The sequence below is a fragment of the Bacillus rossius genome (genome assembly GCF_032445375.1).
Source record: "Bacillus rossius redtenbacheri isolate Brsri chromosome 4 unlocalized genomic scaffold, Brsri_v3 Brsri_v3_scf4_2, whole genome shotgun sequence".
NCBI lineage: Eukaryota > Metazoa > Arthropoda > Insecta > Phasmatodea > Bacillidae > Bacillus > Bacillus rossius.
The window spans coordinates 46,334,614-46,359,669 of NW_026962011.1; the positions used below are offsets into that span (position 1 = coordinate 46,334,614).

A 25,056-nucleotide genomic window follows, 5' to 3' on the forward strand; every position below is an offset into this window, starting at 1 on the left:
GAGAACTCAAAAATATAGGTTTTAAAATTTTTGTCTGTTTGTTTGTGTGTTTGTTCAAGAATAAATTCAAAACTACTTAATGGTTTTTGATATTTTATCAGAAAGGCCTTTGACTACTTTAAAACCTGGGCTATATATTTTACAAAAATCCATCCCTAAGGGAGTGAAAAAGGTGTAAATAAGATTTTAAGATAATAAGTTTATCTCTAAAACTAATAAAGCACAAGAAAATATATTGGTAACAATAGTTTACATAAAAAAATTACCAACCACAATGTTTATATTTTGCGAAATTCAACCTCTAATAATTCTATCTCAGAATTTAATTAAGTTTAAAAATTATTTTGGGTACCATTAATAAACATACGAAAAATAGTAACCCTTGATTTCGTATTTTGCAAAGTTCAACCCCTTAAAGGAGGAAAAAGAGGAATTTTTTTTAACAATTAATAATTAAATCTCAGAATTTAATTACGGGTAATAAATAATTTTGGGTCCCAATAATAAGTATACGAAAACTACCAATCACAAATTTACCATTTCTGCCAAATCCAACCCTTATTGTGTGAAAAAGAGGTAAATATGTTTTTGAAGATACGCGTTCAAAGCCTCAGTAGGGACATAATGCAATTATTATTCAAATAAAAAAAATGTAACTACCGAAAGGTGTCGAGTGATGGTAACCATAAGATTGCGAGGCACAACACAGCCATTTCTGGTACACTATATAAACGTAGACAACATATTTAAAAAGAGGAACGATATTAAAGTCTAAATAACTTTATTCTGACTCTTGTGATTTTGGTTCTCGATTAATAGACTGAGTGAAATCTACTAGATGTTTAAATAAAATTATGATTTTGTTTTGTCGTGAGCCGTGCCGTCAAGGCTAAGGCTAGGGACGTACGGAAGAGGGAGGGGGAGGAAATATATCCTGCCCTCCCGATATCCTAAAAAAATCTATCCTTACCACCAAAAATTGGAAAGAGTTTGAAAGCAAACAGCTGGAAAAGTGGTTCTGTCCCCGCGAAATGAAATTATGCTCACGATCCTGGCCAAGGCTTAGCTATGCATGCACTCCATGGAGGTATTAGTCCATGGAGTGGTTGCTGTTATAAAGTTGAAGTCACAATGATTAGCAGTTGGTTATCGAAACAAGCCGTAGCTAATACGAGAAGTTTGTTTAGCAGCTTGAAAGGAATCCGCTAGGAAGAATCGTAAAAAATCATCAATCACGATGTGAGTAGTGTTAATAAAGGATGTTAATAACTAATCAGCAAAGAATTAGCATTAAACGGAATAAAAAACAAAGTTATAAACTAGACGGAAAATAGGAATTCGTCGTTCTCATTTTGACTTGAACTACTACCGTGGCAAAGATTGCCTGCATCTACTCCTTAACTTAATACCTCCATGAGGCAATCCATTGTACATTAGCATTCCAGAGTATAGAGAACACGCTTATTTTTCATTGGATACTCAAGTTCCAAGCGTTATGTAAGATGATTTGGAGGGGAACACATTAAAATTATAATTATAATAAAACTCATGCATTAACTGGGATTCGAACCCCCAAGTCACAAGGTGCTAACAAGCCATGTCCACTGACCACTCAGCCACCGACAATGACACGTTTAATGAGCAAGGATTACGGAGTTCTTAATTAGACACCTAATAGGAAGATACAGCGCAGAAGCGTTATTTCGCCACGAATTGCCGCACTTTATTCTAATTTCGAAATGAACGTCTCGCTGTTTTGGTCGTGTTTCAACTGAGAGTGCAAAGTTCTCTTTGCCCCTTGGTCGAGGAGAAGAGGAACCCCGGGATTCCCTCGGGGAAAGGGTTCGGGAGGGGGGGGGGATGTAATCTCATAATGTCTAGGAGGGAGGGTATCATGAGCGCATCTGCCTTTTATGCCCCCTCCCTTTTCCCTTCTGCTACCATTCCAACAAGCCGCACTGCCTCACCCGCCCCTCTCCTGCAGAGTGGTCAGCAGCTTTATTACTGACCTCGATGCACCACGCACCAGCTCCTACCCCAGCAGCCACATATTTCTCAATAACGTCGTGCCCGCGGGCGGAGACCACCACCGACCGCACCCCTGGACTACCGGCCGGAATAAATGACCGCGAACTTGTTGCGTCACGTTTCAAACCCGCCCTTCAACCCACAGTCCCATCCTCCCCCCTTTTTTATCCCCCTTTCCCCTCGCGACACGGGGGAAACCTCCGCCTCTTATTAAATAACGCGCAGGGAACAATGGACTCGCTCCCTCTGTTTTCCCGGTCTCTCGAACCTACCTCCAAGACCTTCCCGATCCTGACAGTGTCGAAGCTTCATTATCTCGCGAATTACCGTGGAGCTATATATCTCAGTTAGGGTTATTTCAATAAAACTGTGATGCATAGGCAATATATATATATATATATATATGAGCGAGTCTTTCGGTACTCGCCAGTGATGTAATCTCGGCAACAAGCAAATTCACGTGTTCTCATGTGGTTTATATTGCAAACAAACTTATAACTAGAGACCGGAAAAATTCGTGAATTCATTTCGCGATAAGCTAAAATACAAATCGTTATACCTCAGTGCTGACTCTGCCATTGGCTCACAACTCACCTGGATGACTCTGGGCCAATGAGAAACACCCAACCAAAGCTTTATCGAATCACAGGCTGCTACGCTGGAACGTCTCACAAGACAGCAGCCAATGAGTGGGTGGCATTTGACCGAGTGTACGTAGGACTATGGAGTTCATCCTGCAGGTCATTGAACCCGCGAATTTTTCCGGTCCCTACTTATAACACGAAAAACGGACACGAAATTTAAAGTAGAATTATTTAAAACAATGCAGAGCGTGATAAATATACCGATCAATAAAACATTCCATTTTTAAGTATTTATCAAAATTTCTAGACGCGAATCACCAATTAGTTTCTGCGCCCGCCGCTATAATTCGCTGCCTGAATCGTATAAGTTGTTTTCCACCATCACCCGCAGATGGCATAGCGAAATACAGAAATTTTAAACCATTAGAAATGGCACCGATAAAAGCGAAAATGACTTGAAAAAATTTCTAAACTCCTTATTTTGAACTGATTTTCGATAAGGAATTGTATTAAAATACTGTCCATCTTGTTAAAATTCACAATACAGCTAATATTAGAAATATTTTGCACTATACTTCCTATGGCATTACTAAGATATTAACCTGAAACATTTAAAAACACATATTTTATGACTAAATTAATGTTGTGTGTATTTGTTTTTGCTTAAATGTCAGAAATAAATCTGTAAATACTTCCTACAAACAAACTTTAACATTATTAAGCTGATTCAACATTATTATAATACAATAATATAATATTATGTTATTACAAAAAAAAATATTACAGTGACAAGATTTGAACCACGTACCTTGATTACAACAAAGACCGAACACAAGTTCCTTTTTTCCGCTGTGTTCAGAATTCATTTATTGGCATTTACTTTTTCCTTACCGTATAACTAAACATTATTGAACTATTTACAGCTTTCACAAGTAAAATTAAAATTCAAAACCAAGTTGCGTACTTATTAACAATGCATGAAATCAATAAAAAAAAAATCGGTAAACACATATTTTGCCGCTCTGTATTTATTGCGCCCTATTGATTAGGTACTTTCAGTGTAGTCAGACTTCGTACATCGCCATTGATTGTAGACAGGGCAGTTTTCCTTTCGACAATGTGACGACCTTCACATTAGGATAGGACACGGACCATCCACAGGTTCGGACTGTTCTGTTGAGGACGGGTCTTTAAAGAGGTATTCGGGAACAGCCGCAATAAGTCACTGTTTCCGATGACCTGGATGTCGACAAGAAGTCGGATGGAAAAAAAAAATTATGGGTAGTGCATTTTGGACTAGAGCCGCATAGGGGTTTGTTTCATGAATTTCCATCGCTTTGAACGGGAAAATCGTGTATGAAATAAATAAAATAATTTAACAAAATTCATGTTGCTTTATTTTTTGGGGCGTGAATTCTATGAATGTCTTACTTGACGGTCGGGCGGGCCAAGCCAGAAAAATTGCGACACCAAACCGCGACAAACTCGGTCCATCGTTCACAACCACTGGCTCAAATGACTCCACGTGAACATGAGAATCATCGGATAGCATATCCACGTCCATTACCAAACAATTCCCTGCATTCCCCGTCGCTTCTCGCGAGGTAGACTTCTGAGGCTCGTTCGAGCGCAGATTTCGCGCCTCGTTCGGGGGCTCGTTCTACCCCACTGGCTCATTTCTCTCGGCTACTGTATGCCTCATTCGACACTTACGACACTTCTCTGCATTTTTAATTGCTTTTTCTCGGGCGATTCCCCCATTTTCGCTTAGACATTTTGCGATTAATAGATCCAGTTCTAAAGTTTGTAATTTTTATAGTTATTCTCCACTCAACTAACCCCGCTCAGTGCTCACTCACGAGCAACTTAAAGTCTAAATCACGCAAATCTGTCCATTACTCTCGGAGTCGCAGCTCTCACTGACTTCAGTTCGACGCTCCCCACCAACGCTCATGACGTCATCACGGCAAATGTCAACCGGGTGACTCATACCTTTGAATATATATACTGTATAGAAGTCGCGAGTGGATAGGATTTACTCTACGTTTTCCAGAAGCGTATGATGAGCAGCTTGGGAACTTCACCGCTGCAGTGCGCTGCCGTAACGCCCTGTATCGTCTTAGTTGTTATTTACACGTTAGAGCGCAGCGCTGTCGCCCGCTGTCATTCCCCGCACCCGCCACCCATCATTCACTGCAGCTCAACGTCGTTCTAGGGGAGGGGGAAGTGGTGTTTGAAGAGTTCGACACTTGTCCGCCAGGGACCACCACAAGTCGATGCCCTAGAGATGGTGGCGATTGCGGCGGTGAATTAACCAACTACCTCAAAACCGTATTAGAAATTTTAACCTGGGCTGGCGACTTCTATACAGTATATATATTCAAAGCTCATACGTGACGACCACGAGCAGAGTCTGCTCTGCTAAGATATGTTCGCTTCAACTGTGTAGCTTTCATAGTTTACGAGTTTTAAAGCGGTATCGTGTCATCGGCCCAAGTGACCCCCAACCCGAAATTAAAGACATCCATATTCCTGTCAAAAAAATTGGTTGTCTGTAAAGTCGGTTTACGGACGATAGTTTAACGTGACAACGTCATAACAAAACATTGATGAAATGATTGCATACTTTTATGAATAAAATTGAATCATTTTTATTGAATTATCACTATTTTGTATGGATACAAAGAAGGAGTGAAATGAAATCTACAATTTAATTGACGAATTTACTTTTATTTGCACTCATTAATTCAAATATGTTTATTACTTTAACGAAGATATTATTTTAACTATAAGTTTTATACATGTTTGCTATTTAACTTCTTCCAATCTGTGTTATTCTGTTAAGAATAGGACGATGATAGGAAAAGTAGGAAACGAATGGGAGTGTTTCAAGTTTAATGTGCCTCGAAAAAGTCAAATCGATGGTTGTTCCAATCGATTGGAAGAGAGATAGATGCGGCGTAAGCGTACAATGAGCGTAACGGGACACAGCGTAACGGGACAATGTGCGCAACGGGACACTTTTTCGTGCGTGCAGCCGGCGTTCATCGATTTATTAGACGTTGTCACGTCAAAAAAGTCATGTCAGAACAATAAACAAGATGGCGACACCACGAGCTGAAGAGAAAAGCTGTACGTGAACGCATGCAACAGTTGCGTGAGGTGAGCGGCTATCTGCAACGTTGTGTGAGTTCCCATAATCCGGGATGGGTCGAGAGGCATTGAAGCCGGCGGCTATCGGAAAATTCAGCGAGTGTTCGCCAATACCTTTTACAACCGACTGCTAATTACTGGAGGATGTAGCCCAGTCCGCTTTTGTGTGTTGAATTCAACCGCAGAGTGGTGGTGGGAAGCAGGATATGAATACCCCACCCCAAGAATCCCTCCACAAACAATAAATTCGAGTGTGCTCTGTAGATAGGTAGACAACAACGGCTCTGTTTATTTTGTAACATATTCGGTGATGTTATCTAAAATAAAAAAAAATTAAAAACGACAACATTTAATTTTCAGTGTGGCCAAAATTACAATGTCATCAAAGTGTTACAGATCCTGTAGTGTAACGTTCAGCGTATGTACTACTCAACTATAGAGCCAATGATTTTAAACAAATCCTATAGATGCAAATAAAAATAAATTTCTAGGTACTATTCAAGCTGAATTTTAGATGTGGATTGGAAATAAATTAAGAAAAATGATTTATTATTTAGTGGTTCAGTTTTTTTTTTTAAAGTTGTCATCAATGATCGTGGCACTGATGTCGCTGAACGAGTGTCGCTAGTGCGACCTCAGACATCGCATTTCTCAAATACATGAGCACATAGTCGGTACTGTATTGGTTTAGTGGTTTCTACAATACACACAAAATTTTTTTCTGTACTGTATTTACAAAAGATTCGCTTTGGAAACCAGTTGCTAGGAAATAGTTTGTAATATTACAATAAATATATTGTAACGTTTTACTTTGGTTATATTGCATAATTAAACGAAATATGTTTTTCGAGATGATACTGAGTATTTATTACGAAAATTGGCGCATGATTTTATGTTTAGAATTGATGTCTCATTCAATAATATTTTTTAAACAATAGAAAATATAATCGAATATTTTGTTTTATTATGCAAGTCAATGTACGCAGTTAATACTGTAGAAATATTCAGGGAACGATTTACAAATAGCTATTGTTAGAGACCGGAAAAATTCGCGGGTTCAATGACCTCCAGGATAGACTCCAATATCCTCTACACACTCGGGCAAATGGCAACTGTTCATTGGCTGCTGACTTGTGAGTCGTCTCAGCTGGTTTGTCTGTGATTCGATACTTCTTTGGTTAAGGGTTTATAACTGGTTGAGATTCGTCCAGATGAACAGTAAGCCAATAGCAAAATTATCTAAGAGGTATATGTGTTTAAATTCTAGCCTATCACCGAATGAATCCACTAATTTTGCAGGTCTCTAACTATTGTACGTACTGGGACAACACCAAGCATAAATTGCCGGGAAAGAATCAGAACCCAGTATTACTGCGAACACTATTTTGTAGGGTTACAGTTATTTTCATTTAAATGTACAAATTTACAAATCCTGTAATTTTACTTGAATATTTCTGTTACATTTACAAAATATAATGACAACTGTTGTCTAAATAAAATTAGTTTAAAATAAGAGACACATTTCTTCTAAAACGTATCTCTGGCTTTACAAAAAGCCTGGGATGAAAATAACACTATGCAACAGAATTAGAGCTTAACTAGAATGGTAACCTACAAACTTGAATAGCATTGAGCTGCATCTTAATGGAAATTAATTACTGACACCTCAGATTTTTCGATTTTTTTCTTTTATGGTTTTAGTTTACGTTATTTATCCAGGGATTTTGGCATGACGTGGCATTAATAATGTCCTCCCAAGCTTATATGTAATGTCACAGTCTAATATTAATTACAAGCGTCAGTATTTATCCGCCACGCTGGAAGAAAGATGAAACGACTTATTACTAACGCGAGCGACTTCAGCTGGATTACAATCACGCCAAAATTATTCCTCTTTAAAGCAAAATAAATAAGAAACCTGTTCTGCAAAATGTTACTGAAAAATTAAAAATCAAAGCTGCCAAGTACACAAAAAAAAATTGGATTAGTAGTAACGATTTTTATTTTGGTCTTCACCTAAGAAGTCCTTCTAAAATCTCGGAAGAAGAATCATCTAGCCATAAAAGAGGTACCTGGCCGAAAAGAACCCTTCATTTTTCACATTTTGATACTCTACACGCTTAATTTTAAAGTTTCTACACCTTGAATATTCTGTTAATTAAAAAAATAACTTTGTGAATAAATTGTAATAATGGGACCTAAGCCAACTACAATTATCCTAAAACGAAAATACGTTCAATTGATATTTTAATATCTTTTAATATAATATTAATGCCTCTAAATTGACTCTAAAACCGAATAACATCCGGTTTGGTAAGTAGATATATCTCACAGATTGATAGAAAATTTCAGAAGTAGCTTATTGTATATAGTTTACGAAAAAAAATTAGTGAATAATACACCAGGTTATAAAATAATTAGTTTTGTTTTATTATTTCATGAGTTAACACATTGAGGTGATGTGTTAGTTAATGAAGTACTTTAATAATCTCTATAAGGTAATCATAAGCTAATTAATTAGCTTACTACATCTCGTAGTACATGAGTTAACCAGATTCGTTTGTTTGTCGAATTAAATTTTTACAAAGAGTTTCTTGGCTTCTGGGTTGCAGCCGCGTCGAAAAGGCGTTTCGGTCGACCGTGCCGTCGCCATCTTCAGAGTGGCTGAAAAATCTTCGCCTGCGACGCGGCTGCAACCCAGAAGCCAATCGACTCAAGACAATGGCCGCGAAAGATTGAGGTCTTCACCAAAGCTGATAACTGATGAGCTTCATGACGACAGTGGTAGCTGGGGTTTGTGTGTGCCCGAGTACGCCTCGCGAGCGCTCAGAAGGGCGTAAGTTAGACCGCCAACAAAGCGGGGGTCGACTGTCGCCGGGCAGAAGAAGGGACTGGGCCGCCAAATCCTCCACTTCGCGGCGACTAACTCGAGGAAGCTGCACTCCGTCGCCCGTCTCGGTAATCCAATTCGCCCATCAACGTCCATATTTCACCACCCGGATGGAAAAAAAAAGAGATAAGAAAAAAAAACTCTATTTCCTTTCTGCTCCAACTAAAGGATCCTAATTTAATATTCTGCTAGAGCTTTCACAAATTTCTCTGCGCCACGACCACAGGAGAAGAGAAAGAAGAAAAAAAGCAGCGAGAAGCCAAAGAGAGGATGTAGTTGTTCTTCTACACGACCTGACAGCGAGGCAGTTACATTCTCGTTTTCATCACCTCCCTCTTTTTTATTTCCCCAAGTGCTTCTCGTCAAAGCGTATTAGGCAAATTAATATACCATTCATTTACATATTAGCACAGGAACTTTATTAGACGTCACATCAATGTAAAAAAAAAATACCACCAAGGAAATGAAATTATAAACGTTATAAACCTCCCGTGAAACATATTAGCATAAAATTGAACTTCGCTGTTTCTCAATTTACTATTTAATTAAATAATCGATTCCTACGGAGAGTTGGGTGGGCGTACCCGACATCGTAACAATGGTGTCGCTTGCTTCACTATGTCGCAATGCACTACAACCAGAGGTCGGTCTGTGGTAGAACTTCGGAATAGCACTCGGGTTCGCACTATCGATCTGACCATTCCTGATTTTCGATTTTCCTATTGTTTTCCCATGAATCACTTCAAGAGGAATGCTGGGATGGCTCATTCCGCCAACCAGTTTCCCTCATCTTGCGGCGTCGAGGGCATCCGTCTCATCCAAAGGTTGGTTCACATCAAGCCCAGTAGCTCTGTTTCGTAGAGCGGGAGTAACTATGACTCACCATAGTCATGGTTAGCAAGTAGCGGCCTCTGCGTGGTTCCCGCCACCAGTAACCTAAGTAGGGAGCAAACCCGAACGGGTGAAGCTAACAGCTACCTCAGCGATGGTACCCGGGGCCAGTCACCCCGGAAGGTACCTCTTGCTGGCTCAGGATGATATAAAGAAGCCTCGGATGGTGGGCTAGCCTCACGGTGGCAGCCCCCGATACGACGCGCCCCCTGGTGTCGTCGTGCCAGCAGCTGAGGAGGATGTAGGATCATTAGAGACCTGTAAAATTCGCGATTTCAAATCCCTAAAGGATAGACTCCATGATCCTCTATGCACTCGTGCAAATTACATCTGCTGATTGGTTACCGACTCGTAACACCTGTTGACTGGAATGATCGTGTTTCGCTAATTTTTCTGTTAAAGATTTTTCATTGGCCCAGAGTCCTTCAGATAAACTGTGTCCAAATCACCGAAGCAAAATAATGTAAAAAGTATTTGGACTCTTTCCTATCGCGAAATGAATCCGCGAATTTTACAGGTCTCTAAGGATCATCTAGTCAAGGCCAAGTGATTGATGGATTTGGTTGTGAATTTCCCGGCTGTCCTACGGTGTTCACAACCAAGACGGGACGTGGGCTCCACCATCGTAAAAGCCCACCCAGATTGGATTTCGTAGAGCGGGTTGATAAAACGGCGAGTGAGCTCGATCCAGTGAAATGAACAGTGAGCGGTCGAAGCAGCTTCCCGCTCCCATACATCACTCGCCCTTTACTGGAAAGGTATGAACGAATACGTCTTAGCAGAGTTAATTAGTAGAGTCCTGAAAAAATTCGCGGGTTCATTTCGTGTTATGCTAAAATTGAAATAATTATACCTTAGTGCTGTTCTGCCATTGGTCCACTGTTAATCTGGAGGACTGAGGGCCAATTAGAGACCCTCACTCATTGAAGTGTCGAATCACAGGCCACCCAGTCGAGACGACTCACAAGTCAGCAGCCAATGAACAGTTGGCATTTGCCCGAGTGTCTAGAGGATATTGGAGTCTATCCTGGAGGTCATTGAACCCGCGAATTTTTCCGGTATCTATTAATTAGTGGATTGCATATTCACTTCACAGCTCGACGCTCGGAACATGTAGGTACTTAAACTCGGTCCTTGGTTCTGTGGGAACCCTAACTCACCTACTTACTGTTTTTCTCGTCCACTCGCCCCTCGTCTGTTTGCAGTTTGCTCGTCCAATCACAACTCGCCTACTTGACGTTTTCTCGTCTACTCCCAAATCTCCCACTTGCCGTTTTTTCGTCTACTCGCAACTCGCCTACTTCCCGTTTGCTCATCTACTTCTAACTCGACCACTTGCCGTTTTCTCATCCACTCGCTCCTCGCCCGATGGTCGTCAAGACGTTGAGTCGAAAAAAATAAAAAGAATAAATTATAAAAGAGTGATTAAAACGAATTTTAAAAAGTGAAGCAGCCGTGCCGACTTTGCCTTGTTGCAGATAACTTGCAGCAAAATTTTAAGCCTGTGACACGTTACTGGTCTCAAATATTGACTTCTCAAAGAAACACACGTTGTTTGTCTACGAACCCATTAAGAACCACACGAAAGTTGTTTTACAAGCACATTTTACAGAACAACAGTGGGTGAAGGATACTTCTGAGACAATTTGAGACAAGTTACATGACACAGAACATAGCACGGGAATTGACTGAACCAAGAGATCGGGGTAAGAAGAAGAGGGCCTGGCCTCTCACCACCTTTGATTTGCCATAGAGCATGGACTGTCGGGTGCAGCAGGGGTCCCTAGGGGGGGGGGGGGGGACACACTAATGAACGGTGACCTCTGAGAGCAGACACAGCGGTGCAGGGAGGGTGGGGAGAAGGTAATACGGCCGCTGGTGTAATTGAACGCCCCTCCCCTAGAGACCGGGTCTTCCTAGGGCGGCCATTACACCCGCAGAACTCACGACTGACGTGCGCGAGACGCCAAGTGGAACACTGGAAGACTTCATATGTCAACATCGCGTGGCGGCCAAGTGTCGGCGTTATAAACATTTCGTACCAGACTTTACAGAGTTTCAGGGACGTGCGCAATTCCTGGTTTACTGCGGTAGTCATAAAATAACTTCAAGGATGAACACCAAAACTGCACAAGTAAAAAAACGGAGAACAAAACCAATATAAGTTGATGCCAAGTGTTACATGCCTAAACGTCAGTGGAAGAAATAAAGGCAAAAAAAAATTACAGAATAGAAGAACACAGTGGGATGACAATGACGGGTCAGTTGATACAGGAAAATTAAGTAGGCCTACAGAAAAGAAATAAAAAATGTTATATATACACATAATAAATATTCCTCTTTACAAGAATAATTCAAAGAGCATATCATTATAAAGTATTTTCATTACGTTATTTATTGGGCTTAATTTTATCGTGGATTGCGGGGTTCTTACCACTGAATATAAATAATACTTTTACGAACGCAGGATCGCGACACGCGACAGATTAGGAGCTGGCTGGCGGCCATTAACTTCCATTTGAGTCACGCGCCGTGTTCACGTGTCGTACACTGACGTAAGGCATACCACGCGTGCCTGGCAGGATTACAAGGATCGTCGCTACCCCCCCCTTCCTCCGTTGCCCGTGCATCGTCCTGCCTCGACGCTGTTATCTATCGGTGAGCGGCCTTGGGAATTCCGCGGGCCGACGCGCGGAGTGGCGCGAACTGACGCTGATTTTCTGGACTGTTTGGGGGTCGGGTCGGCCCGGGATGACGCGACTCGTCACGGCGGCTCTCGTCGGTTCGAGAAGGGCGCCCACGAGTACTTGAGTCGCGACGCCAGAGTTTCGAGCGAGTCCCGTGACAGTTCCGAGCGGATTCCGAGTGAACGGAAGTGCGACATCGGCGAAGAGAGTGAGAGACCCCCTCGAGAGCGGCGCGACGGTGCCGTCCGTGTGTGACCGAGTGGCGCGACACTGTGTGTGTGTGGACAAGCGCGAGGTGAGGGGCGAACCACTGTTGAGCTCAGATCCAGTGAGGAGTGCGAACTGTGGATTTGATAGACATTGACTGACTTGCGAATAAACATTTTTAAGTGTATGATAATTTTTACCTAAAATTTTGTCTGAAACAGTTTTTGATAGGACAAACCACTGTTGCTGGGGGTTGCAAAATAAAGGGTATAGTTAAAAATAAATTAATCATTTAAGTTCCATGTACACTGTTAAATTCGTTCCGTTTTGCTGTTAAACCTTAAATTATTAACAACAACTTTTGTCAGAATAATTTTTTATACGACCTACCATAACTGCAAGGAGTTGAAAAAACAAGGGTTGGCGGAAAAAAAAACTCTCTTCGTAGGCTAAAATTTGAAATTTATAGATTGTGTATTGATTTTATAATTTTAATCTAAAACAATTTTTGATAAGACGAACCATTGTTGCAAGGGGTTGACGGAATAAAGGGGCATAATTTAAAAAAAAATCATAATTTACTTACCATGTGCACTGTTAAATCCGTTCTGTTTTGTTGTAAAACATTTAATTATTTTCTACAACTTTCTTCAGAATAATGTTTTCTACGATCAACCAATACTGCAAGGGTTGGAGGACAAAAAAAAAATCATAACTCCCTTCGCAGGCACATCGAATTCGTACGAATTGTGTATTGATTTTATAATTTCTATCTAAAACTACTGTATGAAATTTTTTTTTGATTAGCCAGAACTAATGCTGCAAGGTGCTGAAAAAATGAGAGGTTAAATTAAAAAAAAAATCATAACGCCATTTGTAGTTACACTATTACATCCGTTAAAATGATTGTTTGTAAATGTTATAATTTTTATGCCTAAAACATTTGTCTGAAAAACTTTTTGATGCAGTATCAAGGGGTGGAAATAACAAAGGTAGAAAAACAAAATGTCATTACTTTTTTAATAAATTTACTTTCATTACCATTATAACTTATTGTAAAACGTCTAAACTTTTTCTGAAACTTTTGGCTGGAACAGTGTTTGATGAAACGAACTATTACCGTAAAAATAGGGGTTAAAATAAATAAAAAAACTTTTTCAGTACATAATTCGTCGGAATTCATTTATATTACCTTAAACCTTTGCCCAAAAAAAATTTATACGACCACGTATTAGTGCGAAAGATGAAAAATAGTGTTTGGAGATGAAAAATAATTGCACGGCTACCTTACTTGGCATAGTATGAAATTCTTTCAGACATTCAATGCTAGATGCATTGAGTTAAAAAACCTTTCAAATATTTTCGCTGCATGGAATATGAGAACATTATAAATCGATTTTTTTAAATATTGATGAAAATATAGGATGTTATGTCAGCTAAATTAAGTTCTTAAAATGTTCCAGGAGTTGATAGACGTTACCAAAATATTTCAAGGAAAAAAAAATAGGTTTTTTGTAATTTACCTACGAATGTAGGCTGTGCCGAAAGGGATTTTTTTTGCACATTAAAACTCTAGTAGTAGGACTGCCCTACACGAGATTGCACTGTAATCGCCTCGACAAGCTGATGGTGCCATAGTGCGGTAGACAGGGGAATTACCTCAAAATATCGCAGCCCTTTCTCTGTCTAAACAACATGCGTGCAAAAAAAAAATAAAATAAAAAAAGTGCCGTTTTACGCCAATGAGAATAATTATTACTATTTTAATCTTACTTTCTCTGTGGTTTGTTGGAAAAAATTGTGTGGAAGATAGAAAAGTGATATCTAGCACGAGAGAAACTTTAAAACTGTAAAAATTGAATGAACCCATGAAATCTGCCCCAACACATGGGGTATGATATACGAGAAAATAACGGCCTGCGATTGTGTTCCTGCACTTACTTTAGGCTTAAGTTCTGCACGAAGCTATTGTTCACGTTCAATGGCATTACTGACGTCAACTCACACAAATGCCACAGAGCAGGGACATGGAAGAAGGAATCGGACAGCAAGGAATCGAGTCGCTCCGACAAGCTGCGCTGCTACAGGCGGGGAACAACTGAGACATGTGTCTAGTGTAACACTTCCCTCACTTGCTCCCTCCCTGTCGCGGGGCCGGCGAGTGATCGATATGTATCGCGGCGAATAGTCGCGGTGTCGACAGCAACAGGAGCTACGGCGTCAAGAGGGCGTGTTAGTCCCGGGGTCATCTGTTCTCAAGTTGAAGTCAACTGCTTAGCAAAACAAAACATAGCTAATAATGTTCGCAGGCTTTCACGGCCATTGTCTGAAGTAGCCTGGCTTCTGGGTTGTAGCCGTGTCCTTAGCGAATAATTCACCGACGTTTCGGTCGAAATTGCAGTCACCATCATCAGGGAGCAGTTATCTACTTATCAGTTATCAGTAGTTATCAGTAGATAACTGCTCTATGATGATGGCGACTGCAATGGCGACCGAAACGTCGGTGAATTATTCGCCAAGGACACGGCTAAAACTCAGAAGCCAAGCTACTTCAAAACGTAGCTGTTGTTTAATAGCTTTAAATTAATTGTCTAGGAAAAAAAAAATTCTCGAAAATGACATGTCGTGAGATAACACATCTACAAGTAATTAGCGCTTGATTTCATGATCCAGATAGGGGTGGGAGGTCGTTAACAGGGCAAATATTTCACACAACCAACTCCCTTGCCGCTTACCTTAGTGGTTCACACAAAGGTAGGGTTATAAATTAAGCACGAAACAAGATGGTGTTGGGTGTTGTTTAAATAAGTTTTACAGTCAAGAAAAAAACCGTTCAATCACGAAATGCAAGTAATGCTCATCTTTTCAACATCTTGCGTTTCGCCTTGCGTTTACGCTTGATTAATTTCAAGTGAAGTAAGGATTTCAGAAACTTTGAACGAAAGAAACGTTATGTGTGTATAAGGTAGTATTAGAAATTCAGCCCGAAAGAATAGCCGGTAGCAACATTTTCCATAGACCATCTTGTCTCAAAGTTGACAGTTATTAAAAGTAGAATCATGCATCGGTCTATGTATCCTTCTGCTACTGTTGCTATGTCAACAGTGATGGTACGCAAACATAATGCGAAGCTTGGAAAGTGACATCAGGAAAATATTTCTGCTTTTGAGAAATGTCCATATTCTTTAGATACGTTACACGTCACACAGGGAATTAAACCAGAGATCAGGGAAATACACAGATGGAGAATAAGGTCCGATTCTTGTCGATTTGGGAAGGGGGGGGGGGGGGTGAAACCAAAAGGGGAGAGGGGTTTCAGTTTACTTCACGTATGAACATAGCGGCTTTATTTTTATTACAAATGTTTCAACGGTACCTTTATTGAAGGTTAAATTGGAGAAAAATGTCAATTTATTACATTTGTATTATGAAAATTGTTTTGTACTTTTAATATGTAGAAACATTTTAAATAGTAATACTTTGATCTAATTTTCTTCTGAACAGCTGAACAATAGTTGATAATTTAAAGCAGGCTACAACAGCTGATACAAATATAAACAAAAGTCCGCCATATTGGTATGCGTAAAAATCAGAAAAAGGGGGGAAATGAGCGAAAAAACCGGCTTCACGTCTGACGGTTAATGCTCCATTTCTGAACTTTCCTAATCTCTGACCACGGCCCCTCCCTTCCAAGATTTGAAGGAAAAAAAGTGAAGAATCAATCAGAAAATTACAACAAATTATCTAAATAATGTTACAGGGAGCTTATTTTTGAAGAATTATTGTAATCCTTAGTGGGTTACACTAATGTATTTCCTAGCCTGAATTGCCTTACACACAGAAGTGGCAATAATTGTTTCCAAGAAGTTTATATTTAAAGTTTGTATTTCATGCAAACTTAAAATGTGTGTTACATGCATTTAATAACATTTATATGTATGTATTAATGACTTGTGTTAGTAAAATCACCAAACAAACAATTATATAGATAGCAAAATATGATAGCTATATATTCTTTTATAAGCAAAATCATTTCTTAAATCTATGTGTGTGAATGTTGGAGTAATAAAAGTACCGAGATTAAGTGTGATAGCCAATTTTAATTTCAATTCCAAATATGAAGATTATTCATACATTTTTTTAATGCTTATACTTAGGGACCGGAAAAATTTGTGGTTTATTGTCCTTAAGGATAGACTTCACAGTCCTTTGTATACTCGGGAAAACGACACCTTTACATTAGTTGCTGAATTGTGAGACGTCTCAACTATGTTGTCCGTAATTCGGCCCTTTATTGGTAAAATGTGGGCCAATCTCAGCAGTGTTACGAAGGTAAACTTGTTCGGATGTTAGCCCATCGGGAAATGAATCCGCGATTTTTTTCCCCCGGTCTCTGGCGGTATAACTGGGACCCCTACTTTCACAAAATCCTGGCCGCGGCACTGCGTCACAGACCAATACCGAGCGTGGAATATGCGGAAAGAATGTAAATTTCGGTGTTAACATATTGGTAGAGGTGGAGTTTGGTAGAGAAAAAAAAAATTGGGCCGTGAAATCTGCTTGAGTGATTTCTTTGACTTTGACTTGCACCCGCGGGGGGCGAAGCGACCTTTCAGCGCGCGGTAGGAGGAACTGCGAACTGCCGGGTGCTCAACCCCCCCCCCCCCCACATCCCACTTTCCCGGCCCCCCATTCCCCCCCCCCCCCGAGGGGAAGTGGCTGCGCGCCTCCTTCCACACTCAATATTGGATGGCTGCTCGCCGCGCGAGTGAGTGCGGCCATTAAACTACGCCCGCCCCATTTAGCTGGCGAAACTTCCGGCCTATTACCTTCAGGTTTACACCATTACACATCCCGGGACGCAGTGCCCGCGGGAATTTTTTTTTTCCAATCCCTATCCTTCCCCCTTACCCTCACCACCTCTCTCACACGGGGATAAAAAACCAAAATCCCCGGCGAGTTTGAGCACGAGTGTCTCGGCACGTGTTCCGAGAACATCGGGGAAAAAAATAAATAAAAAACAATACAACATAAACATTTTCGAATAATTATCTCAACAGCAGCAGCAACAACAACAACAACAACAAAAAAATTATGTCTAACGATGTTCTCATTTTTGATCAGAAGGTTTTTGAAGTGAAACTTCTTTACATACGATGTTGATAAGCTGAAGTGACAACGTCAGCAAAGCTAACGAAAAGCTTGTAGAGAAGATTTCAGGTAGATTGCTTGACGGAAAAAAAAATAGATGGCAGCAACTTCGATGAACCATACAGACAATAAAAATAGAATATAAATCGGTTGCGACTTGGTCCTCGACAAATACAACATGGAAAAAAAATGTTACTAAAGCATACTACATGATTTTTCGGAGAGGAAGATAATACAAAATGGCGTGTTTACCTACGGACGCGAGTCAGAAGATAAACTTCTATGGAAAATTTTATATTAGGTATAGAGTTATCATCAAAAAAACAGAGTGCAGTGTTCGTCAAATTAAAGAAAACCAATAAGGGGGGAAATATCATAGACGCCATGTTTTTTTTTTAAACACGCTTTTCTTGGCCAGAAAATTAATAAAACAACTTTAAGATAACCAAATCGTTTAAACTGATTTTGCTGGTTTCAGCACATTTTTGACGTGATAACGTCTTACAAATCGATGAACGCCGGCTGCACGCACGAAAAAGCATGACTCATTGTCAAGTTCCGCCTGAGCCGAGCGTGCAAGAACAGGCCGACCACCGTGCGAGAAAATCTTCTATAATATCAAACAGGTTTAAGGCGGGCTTTTTACTAACTAATTGTTCGTGATTATATTTAAACAAATTATTTAAATCAAATTTGCAAAAAAACTGTGAAAATATTTGAAAATTAAAAAAAAAAGTATGCACATTTTCATCAATGTTTTCTTATGACGTTATCACGTGAAATTATCGTCCGTAAACCGATTTTACAGACAATCCTTTTTTTTCTTTTCTGATGTTGAAATGATAAAAATCAGTCTCCTGATGGGGGCCGTTAGGGATACTAAGTCCAAGTTAAAGAAACCGAGCACAGATACTCGGAGTTCAAACTGCCGCGACGAATCAACGCCCTCGGACTGTTCCCGCGAGGTCTCCGCGGATGGAACTTGATTCGCGAAATTGCGATTCACGCGCCTTCCTTTTAACAAGCCGCGGTAACGAGGCCCACACTCCCCCCCCCCCCCCATCCGCCATTACTCCCTCGGAAACGTCGCAGATGGTCAGATTTACAATCGAGTTAGCGCGCTTATTTAAGCAGCTGTGGGGCCTAATTGCAATTAACGGCGGGGCACAAATCACCCCGCGCGCGGTTCTCTTGTTCCAGTCGTGACGTGGCAGAGGACGGCTCTTGTGCGTTTGGCGAAACGAGAGACTAGCACCCGCCCTCCCCCCCCCCCCCAACTTCCTGAAATCCCCCCCGGTCCGCCACCTCCCACCATTCAGCCCTTTTTGACTAATGCATTGTTAATGAAATAATGAAAGATAGCCGTTAAATTCGGCCCATGAAGGGGGGGGGGGGGAACAGCGAACCGGCCGGACAATGATAAATCAATTGTCCCAACTGTTCAATGGTATAATGAGGGATTAATGCCCGGACTTACATTCCGGTGGACATTATTCGGGCTTTGTTGTGGCGGAGCTCCAAACGCAGGGAGACTACAGAGCGTCCCAGGTGATCTGGACGTTCGAGAATCGACTTCGAACTATCGTTCCAGTCGATTATTGCACAAAATAAAAGTTTGGTGGAATTGGCTTATCTGATTACCGTTACGACTGAAAAAAAAATGTTAGGACAAGTAGTTACATTGTTAAACGTATATTCTTGAATTAATTTAAAAGAACTTTTAAGCGAGTCTTTCAGTTATCGCATGAAATGTGTAATACCTAACCTCGGTAAAGAGCAAATTTATGTGTTAAAATGTTGCAAATACACTCGTAATACGAAACTCTGACACGAAAATTAACGTATAATTCTTTTAAATAATGCCTTTGATATCTATAATTTACTAGCTAGGCAAATTGTGTTGGAATAAACATAGCACCAAAGATAGTTAAGATTTTGTTGGTTCGCTAAAGTATTACGAACGCGGTGCATCTTATAGGTATTTTTCAAACAAGAGTTGCAGTCCGATATATACTTTAAGACCAAATTAACCTTAAACATTATAAAAAAAATATTATAACACTAAATATATTTATGTACACATTTTTTGCTTAAACGACAGAAATCATTACGTAAATACTTCCTAAAAACAAACCTTAATCTAACTGAGTAGATACAATATTTAAGTTTTAACAGAAAAAATTTTCATTATGAAATTCTTATATTCAACATGGCGTTGAATATATGCAGGTTAACTTGTCGTGTCTCTACAGTATGATGAACTCTGCGCTATCTCTACATTTCAATGTTAACTAAGGGTTGTCAAACATGTAATGCCAGTACTGTAACAGATTTTATAAATTATAATTATATATTTTTATGATAATAAATAATAACATTAAGTATTAAGGATAGTTTTACTGTTATACAATTTTTTTTAATAGGTCTGCCCGGTGTAAATTCTGCGATGTTCACGAAAGCCATATAACGAGTACGTATAAATCACACGGGTACGATATATTTTCTAAATTTCTGAGACTTCTGTAGATAGCAGCCTGTGCTTACACATTTCCGTTCCAATGGACTTCCGTTCCATTCACGAAATCACTCTTTCCAAATGCCCTATACCAGGAGCTGAGATGTTAACAAATAAAAAGAAAACAAAAAAAAAAGCGACACTTAGCAGTCATTCAGATGTGTTCAGATCAACTGAAATGCAGTATAGAACGTTTATTGGTTTGTCAACGTGCGAAAACAGTCAACACAAGATGCGTTAAATTATATTCTAAAGATTTACTGGGTTTAACACCAAATTAATGGTTCATTAGAAATACCATATACTACCGGCCCAAATCCTAAAGATAAAGTTGATTTTCAACCTTGTGTGCAACTTATAGTACCTCTATAGCACTCCGTAAGAGAACTGTCCAGCAAACAACACACGCATTGATTCAACAACATGGTTATTTAGTCAATTAATGAAACGCCCAACAACAAATTTTCAATATTTTTAGATAGATATTTTAATCACTTAGTGTAACATTAAAATGGTGTAATTGTTTACATTGAAGCTCTGCTCTAATCGTCTTCTACAAGAAATATATTTTTATTAATGGGCTCAAAGAGAATATAAGGATATTGATAAAAATTTGAAGTCTATTGAGACTCAAAGAAAACTACAAGGGCCTTGAAAAAATGAAGTTTTATAAGCAATTGTTTTAAAATACTCACACATAAATTTCATAATTTAAATGGATTATATTAAAAACTACACAATAAGTCTATTTTATTTTACGCAGCCTTAATATAATTATTGCAATTACTTTAAAAACTATCTCTTCTCACCAAGGATTTTATTAGAAAGCACCGTTCAACGATTATTCTCAAAGTGTTCTTTTTAAGAGTCTCTAGTAACAGATAACGAAAAGAAATTGGGTTGTGTTACACAAAATAATAAGTGGATGTTGTTTATTGGAACCATAACTAAAAAATGATGAAATAAAAGCCAAGTTAGCCAAAGCAAATGTAAACACTTGCCTCAAGCTAACTCAGTTATATGTGCCGACACAGAAACCACTATTTTGTGTTAAATTAATTTACTGGATAAAATAAAAATTTCTCCCTCACAGTTGTCCATTTCCGTTCCCTCAATTCAACCTTGTTTCCAAAGAGTGGAACGTACCGTCCTCACGAAATTAAACGTAGCATATTTTACGCTAGAGTTGTGTACGCCGTGTTTTGTCCAAACATGCGCGAAATAGACGAGCCCACACAAAAGTTTAATCCGACGTATTTACCCCCAATCGATTACTTTTGTGTATGCAGATTACGCCCGGCTATCTGCAGCGATATCTCTATATTTCACAGAAAGTGTCACGTTTCGCAAATTGCTAAAATTCTCTCCACCCGTTACAGCCTCCAAAAATAAAAGAAAAAAAAATCCCCAGCCATTAACCCCCATTTGCGCTGTACACATAATGGCAAGATTAAACAGAAACGTATTTTCTGGTAACAAAAGAGACAGAAGCCCATTTGAAATCAGAAGGGCAATTCCAACTTTCCGTGCTGCATGTTCGAATAGCAATTTATTTTCTGATAAAACTCAATCGTTGCGCTTTCAGTGCGCCAAGGCTGTATTTCGTTACGAGGTATATGTATACGTTCGCTCTGAAAATGTTTACGGAAGAAAATACAAATGCGTAAATTCTCTTTTATCTTGTTCACAGCAGGAAGTCCAGAAAAACTCCTACTATAAAAGAAGCACAAAAAAATCGAACTTCCAGTGAATTCTGCCTGACTTTAATAGTGAATAATTCAAGTTAGCAGAGATGTGATACTTAACGACCTAAATGAATAATTATTTTAACACGATAATCTTGTTTCTAGAACTAAATTAAGAAGAGTATCAAACTGAAGTTCCCCTCTACGAAGCATTACATTTTAAATAAGTGTGAGGCAATTGGAAACCAGATATTTTTGTTTAAAGTAACGAACCTATCTTAAAAGTTTGGTATCTATTTATTACTAAAAAAACTTTTTTGTTTAAAATAATTCATTTTAAATTAAACAAGTGTATAAAAAATGCCAAGAAATAGGACGGAAATACGTAATATAGCAATAAATTCAAAATCCAAGTAACTGCGTCCATTCTTCCTTTGGATTCTATTCCGGATATTTTAAAGCTGAAATTACGTTTTTCCGCTAACGGTTAAAACGAGATGAAAATGTACGAAATGCAGTAGGCCTATTTGATTTTTTTTAATGCTAATCCCTGAAACTGAAAATATTATGATAATATTAGTATTAAACCATCAACAATACCATTTGAAACATCGTCTAACGGCAATTTTGATAACCACATAAATTTAATGTAGTTATTTAACATTTCATTTTATTTCCTTTTAATTATAAGTAGTTTTTTGTTTTTATGTTAACTGTAAAGGTTTTGTATCATGACATATCATGATCTTGATAAATAAATAAATAATTAAATAACATATAAAATGTTTTTAAAAATGGTTTTACCAAACAGAAAGATAAGATAAGAACCACATCCTCGATGAAAAATTTTCTTTTTTCTAAGAATATTAAAATTAATAAAATAACGTACCTAACGGCATAAAAAAATGGGTGCGTGTACTTATAAACTCGCATGAAAGTTATATTTACTTGGCGTGATAAAAATCTAACTTAAATTTTGTTTGCGAATAGTTAATAGAAAAAAATAATAAAAGTACTGGAGTGATATATTAAATACGGTTGGTAAGGTATAAATTTAATGAACATATTAAACAATTACGCACAACTGAATATTAATATGAACATGTGTAATAAAATTAATTAATTTACGTAGTAAAATATTGGAGATGAATTTATTAAATACAAATCTAATAATTTATAATTAAAAATGAATTATACATACGGGAACATAAGCTCACATAAATACACTTGAAAAAGTTTATAAACACAATTTACATCACAGAGATTCAAAGTAAAAAAAAAGAGTTTTAATTATATGTATCAGCATTCAATCATTAATCACAAAAGTACGTGAATTAAAAGCAAATAAATATATATAATTTTATTTGTATGTAGCCTTTTATTTTTCCATCCTGTGAGAATTTCGTTGCATGTTGCGCGCGAATCGTAAAAATTCAGTTTCATAATTTTTTTACATAACGAGCCTAAAGAAGTAAAACCCTCAGACGGCGCGGCAGTAGGGGCGGGTGTCTTGACGCGGGAACCACCCGGCCCAGAAGGGGTTGCGGAGGGTTGGACTCTGGCAGCCGTCAGAGGCGCGATGTCGGACGGCAAAGATCGTTGTGGGGTGTGGTATTGGTGGGAGGAGGGGAGGCATGGGAGGCAGGCGGAAGATTAAACAAATAGACGTGTGCAGGACGCAGTGGAGGGAAGAGGGCGAAAGGTCGTCGCGCAGGGCTGTGAAGGTTTTCGAGTAAGGGTGGCGGAGGGGGGAAAGAGAGAGAGAGATATATCTGCCCTCCTCCAGAGAGACGTACGTCCTGTTTCCACTTCGCGAGCACACTCCGAGGGAATTGATCTGACGTACCCTCCTCCCACCCCCCACCACCCAGGGGCAATCCGGGGCGAGTCCGAGAGTCGGATCGAGCCCTCCCCCCCCAAGACCCCCCTACCGACATTTCCTCCCTCCACCCCAACCACCCCATTCTCCTGCGACGCTATACCCCCACCCCTCTTCTTCACTCCCGTGCGACGTCATTTCCCGAGGCCCTGGCGTTAAATTGCAATTCTTGACAGTTCTCTTCCACCCACTGTCTAGGAAGGACACTGCAAATGGACTCTGGCAGTTACACGTTCTTTTCCCCACCCCGTTGTGAAGTGCCGCGCTGCGCTTTATTTCGACCGCAAATAAATACATTCTGCTACCGAGAACTGACGCGTTTAAGAGAATGAAAGAGAAAAAATAAAAAAGTTTCATGGCCCCTATGCATGCGCGTTAAAAGTGAAACTTCAATAATACACTTGAACGAAAAAAAGGACAACTTATTCAATAATTCATTAAACAACGGATAAAAAAAAAAACACTTGAGCGAGTCTTTCAGTATTTGCATCAATAACGAGAAAATTCATTGTGTTCTCATGTTGCAAATACACTTATAATACGAAATTCGGACGCGAAATTTAACGTAGAATTATTAAAAAATAATGCCGATCGTGATAAATATACACGAAAATTGTGTTTTCAACTACATTTCTGGACGCGAATCACACGTAGTTTCCGCACCCGCCGCTAGAATTCGTTGCCGGAGCAGCTGCGTCGACTATCGAATCATTCGATTTGCAGAGCGAAATATTAAACTATATAATGAAACGGCTCCGACAAAAGGAAAAAAAAGACTTAAAAAATTCAAAATCCCGTATTTGGACCTTATTTTTGACAAGGAATTTTATTAAAATATTGCCAAACTTGTTAAAAATTTCTTTATACAGTTAATACTATAATGTTGGCTTTGTGAACTTTGGTTCGCGCCATCTGCAACAGATGACAGCACCGTGGTTACACATTTCCGTTCCATGCGACTTACGATCCATTCACGAATAACAATCCACCAAATGCCGTACCCAATGGAGCTTCACGATTGCAACAGACGTGGCGATGATAAGCCCGGAAAGAGTTTTACAGTTGTCCGTCTCTCTACTTAATTCGTTCTTCCACGTCCCCCTTTCCATTTTCAATCATCGAGTGCCCCACTCCTGAGCTTTCCTTTTTCGTTACGTTTCAATGAGTCATAGCCTCAACTTAACCCACACTTCAATATATGGACAAGTGTTTGTGTGGCTGTGTTGAAGCTGGCCTTTCTTTTTGACTTATAAACAAAACACTGCCTTGAGGCAAAATTATCTTCAACATTGCTTCCATTTAAAAATGAAAATTAAAAAAAGATAATTGTTTGTTAAACGTGAAAATGTTTGCTTTGAACACCACCAAATTATTATTACTTAAAGT

General features: G+C 39.2%; 1 protein-coding gene across 1 annotated transcript in view; it reads right to left on the reverse strand.

Annotated features, from left to right (window-relative positions):
• LOC134542037 (dipeptidase 1-like) overlaps positions 1–25,056 on the reverse strand; it is a 64,730-nt gene that overhangs the window by 33,614 nt on the left and 6,060 nt on the right. The window lies entirely within an intron of this gene.